This window comes from Rhinichthys klamathensis, unplaced genomic scaffold (assembly GCF_029890125.1).
Source record: "Rhinichthys klamathensis goyatoka isolate OS25496 unplaced genomic scaffold, OSU_Roscu_1.1 h1tg000439l_1, whole genome shotgun sequence".
In the NCBI taxonomy this organism is placed as follows: domain Eukaryota; kingdom Metazoa; phylum Chordata; class Actinopteri; order Cypriniformes; family Leuciscidae; genus Rhinichthys; species Rhinichthys klamathensis.
Window position 1 is genome coordinate 145774 of NW_026606935.1, and position 19227 is coordinate 165000.

At 39.7% G+C, this 19227-nt stretch overlaps 1 protein-coding gene across 1 annotated transcript in view; it reads right to left on the reverse strand.

Moving 5' to 3' along the window:
• Positions 1-9790, reverse strand: part of scn1laa (sodium channel, voltage-gated, type I-like, alpha) — a 57208-nt gene extending 47418 nt beyond the window's left edge. The window contains exon 1 of the mRNA XM_056236131.1: positions 9773-9790. The gene's annotated coding sequence lies outside the window, so the exon portion shown is untranslated. The remainder of the gene's footprint in view (positions 1-9772) is intronic.
• Positions 9791-19227: the final 9437 nt, after the last annotated feature.

Consider the following 19227-nt stretch of genomic DNA (forward strand, 5'->3'; position numbering starts at 1 on the left):
GTCATCTACGCAGTATAGTGGATGCACCTATAGAGAAATGCACATTAATTTAAACGTCACGTAGTAAAACATGGTACTAATATAGCTTCACTCCATGCAAACACTTAGGCTAGATATGCACCTAATAATAGCGCACATTTATGTAGGTTAACGTTAACGATAGGCTACCATCTACACGTTGCATGTTGCGTCAAAAAGCTTAAAAATGCTGCCGTCAGATAAAGCAGCTGAAGGCATCAAAGAATGCCCGAATCCAATGTTTCCTTCACTTCCTGTCTCCTGACACACTGTCATCTGATAATTTTTTAAGGCAGCATAGATGTATCCTTCGCTGCCTTTGATATCCCACAATCCTGTGCGTACCATTCTGTGACATGTGAGCAAATAATCAATAAAATAAAGATGGCGTCTGAAAGTTGCGGTTGGTGGTCTGTGTGTGTGTAAATGTTTTTGACCAACGTTTTCCACATTTGATAGGGAGAAATTACTAGCAAATTCAGATTTGCTTTATTATCACCTCTCTCTATTTTGGTGTAGATTATTAAACATTACACTGCCTCAGAAGTCAGTTTCAGCAGGCACCTTCGTTTGCAAACGCTGTATGCAAAGTTACTGCCAGTTAAGTCAGCCGCCCAAGCTTTCGGACCCAGCCCATGCTTGAGGTCAATGAATGATACACAGACATTTGGATTTCCTGCTCCACATAATTATACCACATGTATCTGCCTTGTTAACGATCTGTCCGTCACAGACTGCATGACTTCGCCACTTCCTGTACCATTCCTGTATCATTTGGACTATTAGGGGCAGCCCTATATTTTAGCAATTCAAACATAAACATGATTTAGTCACAAAGCCACCAATTGGAGAGAAAAAAAAATCAGTAAAATCAACTGGAGCAAAAAAAAGGTATAGGTAGGTAAGGCTTTAGTCTTTCAACATGAATGTAGAGTGAATAGCCTCAGCCTTGGACCGCTGGCTAAACTTGTGAGACTTGTGTCACGTTCTTTAACGGAAACAAAGATCAGGGTTCCCTTCCACACATTGGTTAACTTCAAATTCAAAGACCTTTCAAGGACTTTCCAGGTCCAATACCCTCAAATTCAAGGACTTAATGAGGGGACACATTTGTTGTGTCCAACAACAAACGTTGAGGTAACATCGTAGTAGATTTGTGCGCGCGTGATCGTCATGGCAACGTACAAACACAAAGTACCTCATGCGGGAAACACTTAACGTAACCTGTAAATGCGCGTAACTACCGTAAATCAAGCAAGCTAGCCACGAAGTGTTGGCGAAATAAAACATTTGCAATAATATGGAATTTTATCAAATTCACAAAATAAATTCAAGCACTTTTAAAGGACCTGTATCTATGTGTGTTTATTTTCAGAACCTTTCCAGGGCCTTGAATAAATGTTTTCAGATTCACAAACTTTCAAGGACCCGTGGGAACCCTGAAATATGCCGTGATGCCAAACCCCCTCATGGAAGAGGAAAGCCGTTGTGTTTACAACTGTGACAACGAGCGGTTATCAGCATCAACTAAATGCAGGATTTTCAAAAGTACGTAAAGAGTTGTACACACGCCGGTCTGTTATTGTAGGAAACATCGACGTTACATTTTCACACCCCTAAACGTGTAGAAAAAAACGAACTGTGATTGGTTGCTTGCTTACATGTCAGTCAAACGACATCTGGGCGGTGCTTGGCCAATGGAAGCTGCTATGGAGTCCAGACCTTCTGCCATCAGTCTGAAGTTCTGCCTACGTGAGACTAATTGAAGGTGGAGGACCACGGCTTAGCATTCAAGAACTGTAGGGAATTCACATTTGTACCAGGCAAGCGTGCCGCACAAGCCCTAAAAAGTGAAGCCAAAACGTTTCGATCGCTCCCCCGGTGGCCGGTCCTAGTATAGGTCATAAACCCAGCCTCCCCGTGTTATTCAAAGGCACGTGAGACCAACTAAACAATTAAATTACACTTCAAATACCTTTTTTTCCAAAGATGGTTTCTGTCATTTACTGTAGTTTTTATCACGCTGATGTAATTTTAAGTGTTTGTTTTTAAAATGAGTTTGTTTTTAGTTAGTTATTTGATGCGGTGGTGGTGACGTCATGATTGACAGCTGTGATTGACAGGTTCTCTGAGCGAAGTAGTCACTGAAGCACCAACAGACTTTTTTTCGGGATCTTCGGAGGACTGAGGAGATTGGAGCTTTAAATGTAATATCTACATTTCTATAATTCATTTTAAAAAGTGCAGGAGCGTGTGCTTGCGATTGATTCAGCGAGAGTGAGGGCGGGGCCTTGATTTCGCGGCTTTACTTCCTGCTCACGACTGCGCAGGTCTGGTCCCGAGATCGCTACTGCGCAGACTCAAGTCCCAAGATGTCAGCGCCATATCGGGACACTCGCGGCTTCACTTCTGACCAATGGAAGAGAGCGAAGGGGCGTCGTCCATCTGTTTTTACAGTCTATGGTACCAGCAGGCCAGAGATCGCCCACTTCATGGCACTTTGCAGAATACTGCGATTTCAACCAATACTCCCTCAGCATCACTTGGGACACAACATTCTGACAAATGATTAGTTGCATTTCAATGCGCTTTCAGTACGGCAGGGATGCACTGGGACTAAAAACAGACCTCTGTCAGCCTACTGCAAACTATAGCCTGCTGTATAATCTAGTTCATATTTATACATTTTTATGATATGTCTGAAATAGCCGTTTGGAATAGCTGCACAATTAAACTGAACCTTAAACAATAAATCTCTGTACAGTAATATAAATGTAATCAGCTGGTGTTTTGGTGATTTTCAGTGGATGTATGAAGGGCGTTCACGTGTCCCATCAAGAGTAATCATATTAGGTGAAGTTTATCACATTGAACAAGTTAATATTTACAAATAACAAAAGCACAATCCTTATTTGTCTTTAAAAGAAGTGCTTTGTGCTTTTTCATAAAAATAAATGCTCGCTAAAATTCCCCAATGTCTGAAATACAATAGACTCATCTGAATTTAAGAACGCTTTCTCTTTTTAAAATCTTTGCATACTTTGTATCTAAATTAGGTTTTAACAGGTTTACAAGCCCACCTGCTACCAACCAAGAAGAGTTTGAAACACTATCTTCTGCAGCTCGCTAAGGATGTAATAAATCCAGATTATTATCTGCAGGTCGTACACTATGTCTTTTGAGAGATTAACAGGTTGTTGACCACATCTATACTCCCAGCAGATTCCACATTAATTTTAATTAGAGATTGCGTAGCTGACTGACAGGCCCGGTTATGCAAACAAGAACCAAAATAAACTTCAAACAGAGGCACGAGTCAACATCTAAACGATGGCTGAAGTTACTCCAAATTACACATGATATTCATCACACGATTACCATCGACGACAGAAACCTGACTCTCACTCGGAGCCTCTAATCTCTCCTCATGTCATATTGACTCCTCTGCGAGACAAATACACCTAACAATGGACACTTGTCACAACCAAAAGCCAGCTTTATCTGCTCTATCAGCCACTGTAGAAATCATTTTTCTGCTCTCATGTTGTACCACTCCAGAGCTCAATAAACATGGTAGCACTACTTGATAGGTTTTCCCATACAATAAAAAATAAAGCACTAAAAACTAGTCAGTCGATTTTACATTTAGGCATCACATTCCATCCTGGTCTCAATGTTAAAGCTTCCGTCGGCAAAAAAATTTTTTATCATATTCAGTGAAATCGACACTATAATCCGACAGAACAACATAAATAAAGTGGTCTTAGAAAAAAACCCGAGCTTCTAACTCCACCTGGAGCGTGTTATTTGTTTTGCAAAAATCCACAGCTCCCTTCGGGTCCAATGGGGTGTGAGATCTGACTGTCAATCACAGATCGGGCGCACGCCACCCCTCACGCACGTTACAATCACATGCACACGCCTGAAGTTCGCGCAGTAACGAAGAGTGATGGCGGAAAATCAAGTAAGCTCATTTAGAGATAAATGACGTTAGCAATTGCAATCTATTGGTAGATTAGCCAGGACAGCATACCTCCAAATAATCCATGGTGTTGATGAATGCTGATGAGACGGGCGCATTCACTGAAAATCTGGTGCACACGCACTCGAGCACGAACTCGGTCACGGTGGGAGGGTATTCGTTGATAGTGGGGGAGGGCCATGAGAGTTGTAAACATTCAAAATTTTGCCCAAGTCCACTTAATCTGCCAGACTTCAGCTTTAATACGCACAGTAGGTATTAATACGTAACATATAAAACGTACAATATGGATAGGCCTATATTGACAACACTTAAACATAAACATTATTACGTATACATTTACCAACCAACAATACCAACCAATTTTTTCTTTGAACCAAACAACCTGCATTAGTTGAGGCTAGCACAGTCCTGTTTTTGTCAGGAGAGCACTAACACACACAAGAACAGAAGGAAAACCCTGAAGTAAAGATTTTACTTTCGAAAATTATTTTAAGCAATTCAAGCAGCTGTTTCAGTTTTCGACACCCTTGTCTGCACAAATTGATTTTACATTATGCAAATAGCTCCACCCCTCTCTTTGTCACCACACTTTCCAAAAGAGGTAGACTCCCCCCCCCCCCCCCCTCCCCCCCTCCCCCCCTCCCCAGAAGTAAAGCCACAACCACAAACAGTTCCAATCAGAAGCCATCATGTCAGGCACTTCAAGTGGTTCCCATTGCCTTGTGAGAAAAAAACATTAAGTTTCCCAAGTGTGGATATACGATGATGTGAAACTAAAAACCTCCAAGAGCACTTAGCAAAACGCCTCTGAATCACAAACTGTTCTCAGTAATGGATCTAACAGCCTATATTCATTGATACCTCCTGTCAGATTATAATGCATTTCTTTTTAATACTGATTCTACACGATTAGAACAGAAAAGAGACTGAACATTAGAGAAAAACAACAGACTATTTCAAACGGTTAAAAGCCATTGGTGAAACATCTACTACTATGATTATATAATATAATATTAATTTCATAATATTAGGGGTGTGACGAGACGCTTATCTCACGAGACGAGACACGAGATTGGGTTCACGAGAACGAGACGAGACGAGATTTTTGCACAATTTTTCAGAAATCCTCAATGACAAAATTCATGACTGGAAAAATAGTATGCAGGTGCATTCTGCAATGTTTAGTAATAATCTTATAAAGTAGACCTGAAATGACATGCATTATGAGTATGAATTATCAAATGCATTGAAAGAAAACAATATACAAGCACTGTAAAAGGTTTTTATTGACTGGCTTTTCTCTGTATGATTTCACATTAGTCTCTTCAGCCCTTCCTGTACATTTAAGAGCTGATTTCTGATTGAGGCTGTGTGTGACCTCCTAACTGAACTCCTTGAAGTCTTAAAGCGCAAACAACAAGTGCAAGTGCAACCATAATCAAAGTTAGCACACAGACTCTATAATTGTTTTCAAATTGCTGTTTTATTTTGCTCCGGCAGTTATAGGGTTAATGCGGTGAGTTCGGAAAAGGCCAGGTAGAGAGAAACGAGGCTGGTGTGTTTGTCTCTACAGTTGTTCTTGCGTTCCGATTATAAGTTCAGAAATAGAGCCTCCCTTGTCTGTTGTCCTTAAGTAAGTTACTCTCTCAATATATTCGAAGTGCAAACTGAGACCATAGCCGCAAATAAACAGTCCAGAGATGGGTATTAGGAGACGCCCGGACTATTTTATGTTCGCGGCCTAATTTGTGCGCAATGCACATCAGGGAGCTTGTGTTTTACTTTCACTTTCGTGATCGCACCTACTCTGCACGCTCAGCACAGCTGCTCCCTATACACATTCTACAATAAGACATATGGACGTTAAATCAGACGTTAGTCTATGTTGCGCAACGAATCCTCCGCCATCCTCACGCGATCAGTGAACTGTGATTCGTGCTGCACTGATTGCAACTCGTGCTGGATGAGCAGAGCAGACTTTTACATTATTTTATAATGTTTTTTTTTTTTTTTTTTTTTTTTTTTTATAAAAACAGCAAAACGATAGTTTAGGCGAATGTGAGTGTAGCGGTGGAATATTCTATGGTAATCTCACCCTCACGCTCTGTCATGGCGATATCGCAAGACAGCTTTTCAATCGACGAGAAATCTCGTCATGTTTTAGTCTCGCGAGATCTCGTCACACCCCTACATAATATACAACCCCATTTTCAGAAACGTTGGGACATTTTGTAAAATGCAATAAAATCAAGAATCTGTGATTCGTTCATTCTCTTTAACCCTTATTGAACCGACAAAAGTACAAAGAAAATATTTCCAATATTTTCACTGACTAACTATTTTGTAAATATAAATTCATTTTGATTTTGATGGCTGCAACACATCCCAAAATAGTTGGGACAGAGACATGTTTACCACTGTGTCACATCACCTTTCCTATCGTTTGACGATACTAATTGCTGCAGTTTTGCATGTGGAATTATTGCCCAATCTCGCCTGATGCAAGACTCGGCTCAATAGTCCGTGGTCGTCATTCTCTGATTCTCCTTTTTATGATGGGCCATAGAGTACATTTTCAATAGGAGACAGATCTGGACTGCAGGTGTAGAGTGTCTTCGAAACACTGTTGTAGCACGTCCAGAATGAGACCTGGCATTGTGGCATTGTCTTGCTTCATGCCTCCATGTCAATGGTACCTTCACACATACAGTATGCAAGTCACCCATGCTGTTTGCACTGACGCCCCCTCATAAAGATGTTTGCATTTGCACCTGTTGCTGATGAAAGTCTGGTTGGTCCCTTTTGTCTTTGGGGCTGAGAACTCAATGTCCATTTTTCCCCAAAACTGAGATGAAACGTGGACTCATCTGACCACAGCACACATTCCCACTGTGTTTTGGACCATCTGAGATGAGCTCGGGCTCAGAGAACTCAGCGGCATCTCTGCATTGAACAGATGTATAGCTTTCTCCTTGTGCAAAAAAGAGATTCAAGTTGCATTACATGGTGCCGTGTCAGACTGTGTTAAGTGACAAAGGTTTTCTAAAGTACTCCTGTGAGTACATGACTGTATTTAACACAGTAGCATGATGGTTTCTCATGCAATGCCATCTGAGGGCTCAAAGGTCACACACATTCAACAGACGTCTCCTGCCTTGCCCGACACAGACTGAGATTTATCTGGATTCCTTGCATCTTTTTACAATATTATGTATGGTAGTAGATGGCAGAAAGTTTGTAATCTTGATTTTTGAATTGTTTGACAATCCTCTCGTGAAATTTAGCACAAAGTGGTGAGCCTCCATGACCCATCTTTTCTTTGCAAAGACTGAGTATTTGGTGGATGGTACTATTATACCCAATCACGACGATACACACCTATTACCAGTTCACCTGCTTATTGTGGACGGTTTCAAAACATTTTAACTTGGATATTCTATAACCTTTTGACTTTTATTTTGCCTCTGTTCCAACTTTTTTTGGAGTGTGTTGCAGCCATCAAAATCAAAATGTGTTTTACAGAAAACAATCAAGTTGAAAGCATTGGAAATATTTTCTTTGTTATAAAGATTAAAGAGTATTAACAAAGCACATATTCTTGATTTTATTTCATTTTTACAAAATGTCCCAACTTTTCCCAACTGTCCCAAATATTCATTGCCACTATGTGTGCTAAAATTACACTTGACTACATTTTACAACTAAGTAAAATCAAAATGGACCCTTTTGCTCTCATAATACTGGTCTTTAAGCATGACTCAACCTGCAGTTATTATTTAAAACAGTGCATTAAGACTTTTATCACGTAAACTGATCAAACGTGCCAGTAAAAATGTCAAAAATTTTACATTTTAAATATATAGAAGAATCCTCTTCTTTTCAACACTTCTCTCCAACCATCTGACTATATGTCCAGTCGACTTAAGATCCAATCAATTCCAATCAAATGATTACGTCCCCTTCAGTTCTTACAGGAATATTCACTGAATAAATGCATCACATTATTAAAGAAATAAAGGGGCGAACAGTTTTTTTGTGTCGTGTAATTGATTTCAGTCGATTTGCTAACTTCCTACAGCCATCATTGGATAGATTAGGCGCCCAAAAACAATTATTGACAGGAGAGTCGAGAGCTTTTCAGGACTGCAATTTGGATATTTGTCAGGTATAGGGACATTTTTGGCGTATTATTCCATGAAAAACAACCTTAAACTAAACAAAGTGTTTTGTAGTCTACTAGCCTACTACATTATAATGCGAGCACAATTTCTCTCATCTTATGTAACTGGGGAAGACAGCCTTTATGACTGCCTGCCTGCCTTGGAGAAATACCTGATTTAATTTAAATTGGCGTCTCCTGGACTGTTCTGCTTAGCTGAGGTGGGCGTAACAGAAGAACATGCCTTATTCAATAAAATCCATCCTGCACGAAATTTAAAGAGAGATTGTGAGATGATTTTGGTGGCTTATTACAACCACGTGCCATCCTTCCTCTCTTAACTAATGACCACTGTTTGATTAGCTGCAGTTAAATAAAATCAAACCGATTTGAAAAATTAGTTTGCGAATCTGAGTTAATCGATTCTTGAGTCACAGCAGTTGTCGAATCAACAATTAATCACCAATTAATTAAACCGAGTCATGTCCAAGTCAAGACGAAAATCGATGCGCGATCTGAATAAAAGCTTTTGAGTGCAGATTTGACAGATAGGGCAAAAGTAAGTTTAAACTTGAATGTATGATCGTTTTGTCTCATTATTACATCCCAATAGCATTTTGAATAGATTTTTTAATTTATTTTTAATTTAAATTATTTTTAGTTTGAGCTGAATCGGAGCTAAAAACAAACTGGACCTGTACACAATACATATTTTACATTGCTGTATAAATTAAACAGATCACGTTAAAGGCTATATACCACGTGATGAATTAGGTTTATTGAAATGAACTGTTCGAAAGAACCGATTCCTGGAGTCGAACTGCACGTAGTTCATTAAACTACATTCGGTGTTTAGCAGTAGCCTAAAAAAAAAAAAAAAGATTTAAAAAAAAAATACTAGTTCGTATGAGTTGAATGAACTATTTTTATCTTGTGGCATCATCTATTCCACCGCAGGTTCAATCAATCACTGGAAAAGTGGATTTCCAGGGCGTCAACCAGGGTTAGGACAGTTGACATGTCTTTCTCAAAAAATCCCACGGTGAATTGAATCGTTTTCAAGATTATTTGCGTTTGAGCATTGCACTAAGTTAATCAAATGCATCAGGAGCGAGAGATATTATAAAATGCCATACGTTGGAATTAAAGCACAAAAATCGTGTCGCAGAGGCCAGTGCAGACATATATAAATGGATGTCGGAAAACGAAACAAATCAATCAATGCACAGATATGTAAATAACTTTTTTTTCATGTGCATCGGATGCTGTTATGACAACATTGACGTACTGTATGCAGAAACAGAAAAGTAAGCCTATATCACAGCCTAAACTATTTACATAAATGATAGAAAAAACAACCGAGTTGTGAATGTTCTTGTCAAGATTGCATACTCTCAAAGACCAACTGAATGAGAAAATCATCTAAAAACTAAGCATGTTATTGAGTTGTAGCATCACAAACTCAGCCAACATTTTAAAAATCCTTGTTAAACTAAACTCTTTTTATGCGTCAGGCATGGTATTGTTATTTGCATTTAATTATAACCTGAAGCATGTTTTCTTGATCATACATTTGAATAGCTTTCATCAGCACTTCATGATCTACTCACCATCTTTCTGCAAAAAATCAGGGAATTTCTTCAAACATGAGGGAAAAATTAATCCTCGGCGTCCAGGAGCAAAACTTAATGCAGTGATCCAAGGTGGAGGAAAACATTCAGTGTGGGCAACTTTACCCAAGTAAGTTAGCCTAAGTAAGAAGAAAACTCCAAGGGATTTTCAGCGAGAAATAAATTCGCAGAAGTCTGTGATGAAAAAGAGCGAAGTGCCTGAGATCCGAGAGATGAGCGCTTCCGGTTATTCATTAGACCCAGAGCGAAATCACCGATCCTACTATGACTGGGGTTAAGCTTATGAATATTAAAGTGCGAAGTGACAGCGTTGCTTCGTCCACCTTCTGTTGGCCCTGATGTTTTGCCTCGTGAGTATTAATTAGATTGTGTCGACGTTGCTTCTTAAACTTCCAATGGAGAACATTTGCTTATGAATGTTAAAAACTAGGCCTTCGCCATAGTAGGAATAATTAATTTTCAGATCTCGACGGACACTGACGCCAGTGCTGTGGCAAACGTCTCCTAAACGCGCCGACGATGGTTCACTTTTTCACGGTTTCATTTTTGTCTGTGTATTTTTTTGTCACGAGAATGTTTTTTTTTTTTTTTTGCCCCACCCTTTGTGTGTTGGCAATAACTTATTGCTGTATTAGGCTAGCATACGCAGATTTCATAAACAAAAATGAAAGATAGCATAGTATATGTGTTTTTCTGTGCATACCATTAGATTTCAGCTGGCATAGTGTAGGCCTATTGTTTAAAGACTTGAAGTAAAAAAGACATGTTCAAATGACATGTTTACATTGTTGCCCTTTTTGTCGGTTTAACCGCTTTTTTGACTATGGACCTTTTTCACAGACTGATGACGTGTTTTCTTTTTTTACAGTCTATAGTTTTAACGGTCATCAGCATCGTAAATCCTGCAACGTTTATATATTTATTTTTCTCAATGTGTGTACATTTACAACACTATAATTGTATTATATTATATGTTCACCAAATTACAAGAACTATAGTTAACGCTGCTGTGAGGGTGTTTGGGGGAGAAGGTAAAGTTGACATCTCTCTTCTGACTCCCGTTATCAATCTCTCTATATTTAATTTTTCCTCTTTTGAAAGTTGCCAAAACACTATTGTGGAGTTTGATCTTTGAGCAAATGGGAACACGAAAAATATATTGTAGTCTCTCATTCACCACTATAAAAGTTTACCCGATTTTGAACCCGGAAACGTGAAAAAAGGATTGATTGTTCTCATTTATAAGTCGCTTTTTAAGAAGCAACTTGTATTTAAAATCTGACAAGACTTTAAAATCATCATGGCTACCACAGACAACATTTTAATATATTATTTTGGATTGCTTACTGCAAACTTTTGAACCTGAGTTCTTTAAGGTTTCATAAAATCTTGTACCAGTTGAGTAAAGCAAGTGTGTGAAGGTTTTAATCAATTTCACAATAACTTCAAGTTGACTTGTCAGTTCAAAACGTCAGTCACACTGTTCAGAGAGAGGTCAGCGAAGCCGAATGGCGACACCTAGTGGATTCAACCTTAAACCCTAACATTTTTTACATTTTGTTAAAAAAATAGTGCATGGCTGCCAGAAATTCACTGTTTTGTCTGGTTTTCTTTAACCCACACATTGCATTAAAATTCCATTACACTTTTTTTTTAGTTTTGTAAAGAAATTTAGGGAAGATCGGGGAGTTAGTATAACACTGGGTCATTTGTAACAGTTTTTTTTTATTGAACTAAATAAGTCTTATAACAGGTTTCAACATACAGTCAAGAAAGAATGCTTCAAATGATAGATATTACATTGCCACAAACATTCTGAAGGATATATATATATAGAGAGAGAGAGAGAGAGAGAGAGAGAGAGAGAGAGAGAGAGAGAGAGAGAGAGAGAGAGAGAGAGAGAGAGAGAGAGAGAGAGAGAGAGAGAGAGAGAGAGAGAGAGAGAGAGAGAGAAAAGCTACAAGCAAATATTTTATCTAAGAAGAAATTATATTTAGGTGTGCATTTTGCAAATATTTGTTTATGGATGTGATATTTACCATGAAAAAATGTAGAAGTTCACAACATATTCAAACAATTTGCTTCTGTGGTTATAAGAACATAACATCTTTTATAAATATTTTATAATTAGCATTTCTTGGGGAAAATGGAAAAGAACTAACATCAGACCAAAAATGTAAAGATAAATCACAGTTGTACAACAAATGAGAAGTCTTCCTCGTGTATTGTAAAAGTGCAATTGTTGCCAATGTCCATTGGTTTTGATAAGGAAGCCTGACATGGGTAGATTTTGTGAAGTATTTTAAAGTGTACCTCTTTAACTTTATTTAACATACAAAGTTTATATGAATTTAACCATGCCTCTTTCCACCGATCTGTACATAAAAAAAAAAAATCCATTGTAGTTAAAAACATTATCCGTCTCAGCTGAGCACATCATTTTTTTTAGCACATTTTTAGAATTGATGTGAGAATCCATCCAGATTTTTTTATGCGATATCCCAAAATTCACATAAAAATAGGTGGAAGGCAATGTATCTGGTGACTGAATCCTTATGTGACAGGAATACAGCACACACACACACACACAGCAATTGTTAAAAGTTCCAAAAGAAATACAAAAAAGTTTACTTTATTCAAAATGTGTTATCGTTGCAAAGGTACCAAGGTGCTACAGAACAGCTTCCACAATGTTATTTAGGTGTCTTTTCTTTACACAGGCTGATTAATTCTACTCAGTGTTGGCATAAATGCATTTACACAGCAATTGTAATACTAGGGCTGAAGTGTGTCAGAGCTGGCATAATTTAGTCTGGCTTTTATGCTGAAAATTGCATATTTACACAAAATGTTGAGCAGGCACAGAGCATCCTTAACTTGGGTGTGTAAATATGCCTTTATTTTAGCAAATTATCTTTTACCCCCGGATAGTGATACAAATCACCCCAATAGTGGGGTATGATGTAACAACGAAACTCTTTGTATTTTACATCAACTCACATAATCTGTAAATGTTTAGTACATGTCCAAGTGAGTTTTATTCGTAGTAGACGAATGTGGCTATACCGTGAATCAAAAGTTTGAGAGATCTAGCACAAACAACCACTGAGTTACTGATGCTCCAACAAAAAGTGTTACTTCGGCCCTATATAAGCTTAAAGATTAATTTCGATTTCACTTTTGAGGCAGAAGCGTATTTTAACATAGTTGAGAAACAGGCATTCAGTCGTATAACCATTAAACCCTGCAGGTAAACTTAAATAATGTCACTAAACAATGTATAATATAAAATACTCCAGTGCTCACAACTGATCTATCCAAGTTGTGCAGTTTTTGGTCTTGCGCTCAGAGTGTGGGCTTGCTCAAGGCTCATCAGACGTCACGGGGCGGTTGCTCAGCAGCACCAGACCGTCTGCAGGACACACACACACACACACACACGGACACCAAAACACTGTGTAAACTAGAGCAGGGGTTTTCAAACTTTTTGTGTGTGTGGACCACTATTTGTAATCAAGAATTTTCGCGGACCACCTCATAATACACATAATAAAATATGTCTACACACAGTCCTACCTGAATTAATCCGCACCTCTAAATAGGCTTACTAGCACTAAAACTATAACTGGTCATCACATCAGTACAACAGCTTGTTAAAAGAACGTTTACTGCACACAACGGCTGCCACATATTTAATTGATTTATTTACTCAAGCGCCCGAGGGCATAATCGGGTTCATTTCAGGGATGCAAACATGTATGGTCAAAAAAGAGAGAGGTAATCGAAGCCCTCGCCCCGCGGCAAATATCCAGATACTTACATTGCCGCCAACCCCTGCCACCCCTATAGGCACATATAGTAAAATGAAATTCAAATAAAGTTTTGTCAAAAAAGGTTTTATAAAAAGATAAACCTCACATATTTCAGCCTTTAAATAATTTTTCACAAAAAAGGTTTTATAAAAAGATAAACCTCACATATGTCAGCCTTTAAATCATTTTTATAAAAAGAATGAGTCAAAAAAATATAAATTACTTGCCATTTACATTGATGCACATTAGCAATCTTTTATTATTAAAAATAAAATTCGGTCCGATTTCCCGTGCTGTCTGTCGTTGCTATGCAACCATGCACTGCGCTCTCCACAACGACAAAGAAGTTTTAGTAGCTAATAGATTTACACCATCGAAAAACGCTTGCTGTAGCTCTGCTACAAGATTTATTTACGGAGAAGAGAAAAACACCCGTAGTGTTTGGGTGCAGCCGGTGCACCCCCATTGTTCATGTTGACTGAGCTTTCAATGTTTACGGAAAGGATGAAGCTGATTGGTTTGTTCTTGTCACATGAACGGCGGTGCGTTTGCGGCATTATGAAAAGTTGAGGTGTTTTCATCTCGCTGCGCTTGGAAAAAATGAGCGCGTCGCTTCAATTATGAGCGCGCTTGCCGTGCGCCTACATGAAATAACGAACTTGAGAGCGCAAACGACACGATATGTAGCCCTTGACGAGCTACCTCCAATCAGGCCACGAGCTACTGGTACCTCGCGAGCGACGTGTTGGAGACCCCAGTAAAAGATACAGCAAGAAACACTGGTTCACACTTGCGCGCATACTGCTGTTTTGGCGAGCACGAGCAGTGTTCTGATTTGCTTATTTCTTATTTACTTGTTTGGTGGAGGCAATCCAGAATTATTGTTGGTGAAATTATAATCAGACAAATATTTAATATAATGTCAAAATATTTGCCTCTGCCTCTTTTCTCTTCAGAGAACCTGTTGCTATCCACCGAAATAGGCCACTAGCCTATTTTAGTAATCACACAATAACTTGACAATTTAATTTAAATTTTATATCAATATAGGCCTACATATTCTTTTTACTTTTTTTTATGGGAATTTCCTGGTAAAATGAAGGTAAAAAAATATTACTTTGTATTTTATTTTGCCTTTCCACGGACCACCTGCAGTACCCTCACGGACCACTAGTGGTCCGCGGACCACAGTTTGGGAACCACTGAACTAGAGCACATATGGCGTACGGTTAGAGCTTGCGTGCATATTTGTTTCAGTATCTATCTATCTGTCTGTCTGTTCATCTATCTGTCTGTCTGTTCATCTATCTATCTATCTATCTATCTATTTATCTATCTATCTATCTATCTATCTATCTATCTATCTATCTATCTATCTATCTATCTATCTATCTGTTCATCTATCTATCTGTCTGTTCATCTATCTATCTATCTATCTATCTATCTATCTATCTATCTATCTATCTATCTATCTATCTATCTATCTATCTATCTATCTATCTATCTATCTATCTGTCTGTCTGTCTGTCTGTCTGTTCATCTATCTATCTGTCTGTCTGTTCATCTATCTCTCTGTCTGTCTGTCTGTCTGTTCATCTATCTATCTATCTATCTATCTATCTATCTATCTATCTATCTATCTATCTATCTATCTATCTATCTATCTATCTATCTATCTATCTATCTATCTGTCTGTCTGTCTGTCTGTCTGTTCATCTATCTATCTATCTATCTATCTATCTATCTATCTATCTATCTATCTATCTATCTATCTATCTATCTATCTTTTTTATCTGTCTGTCTGTCTGTTCATCCATCTATCTATATATATATCTGTCTGTCTGTTCATCTATCTATCTGTCTGTCTGTCTGTCTGTTCATCTATCTATCTATCTATCTATCTATCTATCTATCTATCTATCTATCTATCTATCTATCTATCTATCTATCTATCTATCTATCTATCTATCTATCTATCTATCTTTTGTATCTGTCTGTCTGTCTGTTCATCCATCTATCTATCTATCTATCTATCTATCTATCTATCTATCTATCTATCTATCTATCTATCTGTCTATCTGTCTGTTCATCTATCTATCTATCTATCTATCTATCTATCTATCTATCTATCTATCTATCTATCTATCTTTTGAATCTGTCTGTCTGTCTGTTCATCTATCTATCTATCTATCTATCTATCTATCTATCTATCTATCTATCTATCTATCTATCTATCTATCTATCTATCTATCTATCTATCTATCTATCTATCTATCTATCTATCTATCTGTCTGTTCATCTATCTATCTATCTATCTATCTATCTGTCTGTCTGTCTGTCTGTTCATCTATCTATCTATCTATCTATCTATCTATCTATCTATCTATCTATCTATCTATCTATCTATCTATCTATCTATCTATCTATCTATCTATCTATCTGTCTGTCTGTCTGTCTGTTCATCTATCTCTCTGTCTGTCTGTCTGTTCATCTATCTATCTTATATATTTTATATGGCCGTTCATGTCGAGTACGACAAACTGCTTCCCGTTTTGAGCGTCTCTCTTCCAGAAATGACTTGTAGGCCTCCTGAGAGTCCCTGCGGCCGTTGTTAATTGCTGTGCGCCATTTGGTTCTGTCATTTGCAATTGCCTCCCAGTTGTCCAGGTTGATGGAGAAAGCCTGAAGATCCCTCTTAATGACGTCTTTAAAACGTAGATGGGGGCGACCATGTTTGCGGAGGGCATTTGCCAGCTCGCCATAAAGAAAGATTTTTGGAAGGCGAGTGTCATTCATTCGATATATATGCCCAGTCCAACGGAGGTGGCGTTCACGAAGGATGGTGTACAGGTCACTGGAACCAGTTCTCTCAAGTATGACAGAGTTTGGCACATGATCCTTCCAGCATACACCCAGTATGGAACGAAGGCAGCGAAAATGGAAGGCGTTGAGGCGATGTTCGTGCCTCCTGTATGTTGTCCATGTCTCACTTGCATATAGTAAGGTGCTCAATACACATGCATGGTACACACGGACTTTGAGGAGCATTGAGAGGTTCTTGTTGTGCCAGACACGCTTGCTCAATTTTCCAAACATTGATGATGCCTTCCCAATGCGCATGTCAAGCTCTGCGTCAAGGTTATTGTTGTTTGATACGGTGGAACCCAGGTAGGTGAATTTGTCTACCACAGATAGACATGTGTTGTTAATGTATACTGTAGGGTTTAGGGTTGCAGGTTGGGCAAGAATAACTGTCTTTTTAAGACTAATCTGTAAACCAAACTCTAGACATGCAGCAGCAAAAGATGAGCAGAGTAGTTGTAGATCTGCCTCTGAGTGGGCAACAAAGGCAGCATCATCAGCATAAAGCAGCTCACGTACCAGAATATGGCGCACTTTAGTCTTCGCCCGCAGTCTGGCCAGATTGAACAGTTTTCCTGAGCTGCGGGTATGTAGAAGGATACCCGAGTCATCAGGGAAGGCACGGCGTAGTAGGGCAGAGAAGAATATTCCGAAGAGGGTAGGAGCAAGGACACATCCCTGCTTTACCCCACACCTTATCTGGAACTCGTCAGAGCGAGTGCCTTCAGACTGTACAGTTGCCTTCATGCCCTCATGAAACTCAGTGATCACCTTCAGTAACTTTGGAGGGCAGCCAAGTCTTTGTAAAATGAGGAAAAGTCCAGATCGACTAACATAGTCAAAGGCCTTGGTCAAGTCTACAAACACCAAGAACAGAGGTTTATGCTGTTCTATACACTTTTCCTGTAGTTGACGGACACAGAAAACCATGTCTGCTATGGAGCGGCCAGCACGAAACCCACACTGGGTTTCAGGGAGGATACGGTCAGCAAGGATTTGTAGACGTGGTAGAATAGTGCGAGCAAATATCTTGCCAGCAAGACTGAGCAGAGATATTCCTCTGAAGTTGTTACAGTCTGTACGGCCCCCCTTGTTTTTATAGATGGTGATGATGTTGGCATCTCTAAGGACATCTGGGAGATATCCACTGTTCCAGCACATCACAACCAGATGATGTAGGACAGAGGCAAGGACATCACCGCCTGCCTTATAAGCCTCAGGGGGGAGGCCATCAGCTCCAGGAGACTTGTTATTTTTCAGTGCCTTAATTGCAGATTTGACTTCCTCGATGGTAATGTCTGCATCCAGATCAGACATAGGGGGGAGCTCAGGAATAGCAGCAGTTATTGCCAGTGTGTTGGCTGTGACAGGCTGAGCATAGAGAAGGCTGTAGTGCTCTGCCCATCTCGCCAATTGAGATTCCATATCGGTCAGAAGTTCGCCTGATAGGGAACGGAGTGGAGAGGATTTTTTAGGGACTGGGCCCAAGGATTCTTTCAGACCTTCAAAGACACCTCGGATGTTTCCAGTGGACGCACTTAACTCAATACGGTCACACAGTGTGCTCCAGTAAGCCTGCATGGCTGTGCGAGTGACCCGTTGGACATTGCGGCATGCCTGCTTCAATGCTGCCCTATTTGAGCGAGTGTTATGCTGCAAATAGGACAGTCTGGCTGAACGCTTAGAGTCAATTGCAGGTAGGAGCAGGCTGGCATGGGTTTTGAACCAGTCAGGCTGTGATCTGGATCGCTTTCCAAAGATGGAAAATGCAGCCTTTGTGGTAACAGAGTGGAAGTGCTGCCAGGCAGCCGTGATATCCGCATGAGGAGGTGAAGAGTCAAAGCTGGAAGCAAGTAGTTCCTGGAACGCATGCTGCGACGCAGGAGCATAGGTTGCAGAAATATCCAGATGAGGAGTAGGCTTGGGCCTTGCGTAATGAAACTTGCTTGGGACCATCCTTAATTTACCACGTAGAAGGGCATGATCAGTGTCACAATCTGCTGAGTGCAGTGATCGGCAGTGTGTTACTTCTTTCAAGTGCTCACGCTTCACCAGTACATGGTCAAGTTGGTGCCAGCGCTTAGAACGTGGATGACGCCAGGTGACTTTAGAGGAACTTGAGCCCTGAAAGAATGAAGAGGGGACACAGAGTTTGTGGGTGCTGCAAAGTTCCAGTAAGCGCTGACCGTTGTCATTCATGTTGCCATATCCATGGCTTCCCAGAATATCAGGCCATGCACTAGAGTTAGCACCCACTCTGGCATTAAAGTCACCAAGGATAATCAAACGTTCGGTTGAGGAGGTCTTCTGAATAATGGAGCTCAGTTGATTGTAGAATGATTCCTTTACATCTAGTTCGGAAGTCAGCGTAGGGGCGTAAGTGGCTACGATTGTAACTGGGCCACAGTTTGTGTGCAGGCGTAGTGAGGAGAGACGTGAGGAGATGGGCACAGGTTTTTCCACTGAGGACAGTAGCTTGTTTTGGATTGCAAAGCCAACCCCGTGCATTGGTCTGTCACCATCTGGGTATCCGTTCCAGAATAATGTGTAGTTTTTTTCCTGGACAGAGCCAACACCGGTCAGCCAAGTTTCATTCAGGGCAGCGATGGAGATGTTAAGTCGGAGGAGTTCTGCATCAATCAGGGCTGATTTACGAGGTGAGACGCAGTCCATGTCAGAACTAACGCCAAGAGATCGCACATTCCAGCATGCGATGGAGGTATATGCGACAGTTGCAGGATGACGACCAGGTCGCGCCTG